Source organism: Calonectris borealis, chromosome 2 (genome assembly GCF_964195595.1).
Source record: "Calonectris borealis chromosome 2, bCalBor7.hap1.2, whole genome shotgun sequence".
In the NCBI taxonomy this organism is placed as follows: domain Eukaryota; kingdom Metazoa; phylum Chordata; class Aves; order Procellariiformes; family Procellariidae; genus Calonectris; species Calonectris borealis.
The window spans coordinates 8,561,292-8,564,031 of record NC_134313.1 but is presented as its reverse complement, the minus strand read 5'-3'; positions in this window follow the sequence as shown (position 1 = coordinate 8,564,031).

Genomic DNA, 2,740 nt, shown 5'->3' with positions numbered 1-2,740 from the left:
CGTCACTCCCATGGCAACCAATCCCCGCCCCCTTCCACCTCGCGCGCGCGCTGCCCGCCCCCTCCGCCTTCTCCCCGGACGCACGCAGGCAGGCAGGCAGGCGCGCACGCGCCGCCGGGAGAGGAGGGGCCACCTCCCTCGTGGCCAATGAGCGCGCGCCGGGGCGCTTCCACCCCGCCCCCCGACAGCGCGTGCCCTGAGCGTGCCGGGTGCAGGGCGTGCTCGGAGTGCGTGTCCGGGGTGCGTGGTGTATATGGTGCATATGGTGCATGGGTGCGTGGGTCCGTGGTGTATATGGTGCACAGGGTGTATGGGTACGTGGGTACGCAGTGTGCATGGTGTATATGGTGCACAGGGTGCGTAGTGTGCGTGGTGTATATGGTGTACAGGGTGCGTGGGTGCATCGTATATATGGTGCACAGGCTACGTGAGTGTGGCATGCGTGGTGTATATGGTGCTCAGGGTGCGTGGGTGCATGGTGTATGTGGCGCACGGTGCGTGGATGCATGGTGTATATGGCGCTCAGGGTGCGTGGGTGCATGGTGTATGTGGCGCACAGGGTGCGTGGATGCGTGGTGTATATGGTGCACAGGGTGCGTGGGTGCATGGTGTATATCGTGCACAGGGTATACGTGGGTGCGTGGTGTATGTGGTGCATGGGTTGCCCTGAGCATGGTGTGCATGATGTATATGGCACATGGTGCACGGAGCACATGGTCTTTACAGACCATCTTGCGCATTGTATGTGTGCATGGAGAACTGTGCGTATAATCCACGTACCACGCGCTGCGTGGCAGCCACCGCCACGTGCAGTTCACCGCTTTCACCCGGCAAGCCCTGGGAATACTTGTCAGGGATGCAGGAGGGAGGGTTGGTGGCGGGCGAGCGGACAGCACGTCGGAGGGAAGGCGAGGTTCTTGCGAGGGAGGTGTTGCGGCGGGAGCAGAGGTAGAGGGATGCAGAGCAGCGGCGGGAGGAGTGCTGCACGTGGCTGCTGTGGGTGCAAGGGCAGAGCAGTGTGTTACAGTAAAGGCATCCTTCCGTGGGAAGAGGGAGGACACGCTCTTCCACACTCCTCAACGGAGTGAATCCTTCCCTCCTCTCCAGCGGGAGACAGGAAATCTTAACGTGTGAATTTAAACGCCACCTTTTGTCTGCACACACGTACACAAGCCAAGCTAGCGCCGTCATAGCTTGCCTCCCCCTTCGCATCCCTAGCATTCTTCCTTATCCCACGGTGCTTCAGTATTCCCCGAGGATCAAACTGCTTCCCCAGTCCCACAACTTACGGCACGTTCCCATTGTTTGGGGAGCATATGGGCAATTGCATTTACTTTCTCCAAAATATTTGGCATAGATATATATGTAATATGCATAACATATGGAAAGCTGCGTATCTCAATGCCTCAGTGCACAATGTGTGCATAAATTTTTTATGTGTAAATACTGCGCTTCAAACACTGTCAGCTGTGGAAAGGTTACGCGCACACTGCATGCAACCCGTGCAAGGTCGGTGTACGAGACGCTTTGGGTTTGCACCTTGTTTCATGAAAGGTGTATGCATTAACAACACGTTACGTATTGCAGGCTCTAAGTTGAGATAAGTAGGCAGGCGTGGTATTTAAATACACTATCAATTAGCAATTACACTGCGTCTTTCATCTACCCGACATGCAGAACACACCGCGTACTTTATACGTGCCACGTATCTGTCAGAGCTCCAAAACGACAGTTTCAAGCGATTTTTAATCGGAAACATTCATTCAGAAATACAATTCAATATTCATCAGAAATTCATACTGAGATGTATTCACCAAACCCTTCCCGAAGGTGGATAAAAGGGCACGGATACAATTTCCCTGCCTTTGAAATGCATGATAACTTTCTCCCAGAGTATTAACAAACCAGTTTAAATCCTATCATGGCAAGACCAGGATCTGCAGGTCTGGGTTTTGCTCATTTGACAGCAAAGATCTAATGAGGAAATTATTTTAAAGAGAGTTTTTTAATCATCAATCAAGTTGTGACATGGCTCATTTCTCATCAGCCCAACTGGGTTTAGTGTTGTATTACCGACCACCGGCAAAACACTGAAGTTTGGTGATACTCAGAGCAGGAGCGTTCGGGTGGAAGGTGGCTCTTGCGCAGGAGCAGCGTGGTGTGCGCATGGTTGGGTGCTGACCTGCCCGGCGAGGGTGACACCATCCCAGGGAGCCCATGCGTGGATCTGCCGGCTTTGCACAGCAGTTCTGGTAGCTCGCAGCTCTGCTGGAGCTTGCTTTTTGATGGGTCTCTTTTTTTTCTTCTAGTCTCCAAACCACGAGCCTGAGTGTGGCCGGCTCGCGGGGCTGCAAAGGGGATGAGTTTGGCCAGTCAGCAGCAACCAGGAGCAACCTTATTCTAATGTACCAGATGACCCTCTGCGGCCGATGCGACTCTCAACCACGATGGGCTGCACATTAAGACACCAGGACTTGGGCCTTCATATTTGTAATGCTGGAAAACTGCAGCATCTGTGTTACTGATCCCCCCACAAAATCCCTCTCGAGTCAAATCAGGAGGAAGACTTTGAAATGCAAACTTTTGGGAAGGCCATAAATAAATAGGCCACCAGAGATATGTCGATACAACACCAGCGTGTCCCCAGGGAGGTGGTTTCCTTCCTGCACATCTCCTGTGGCCCTCCGGTTCAGCAGGGACAATGCTTCCTTTTCTCCAGGGAGTAATGGGTGCTTGTGTG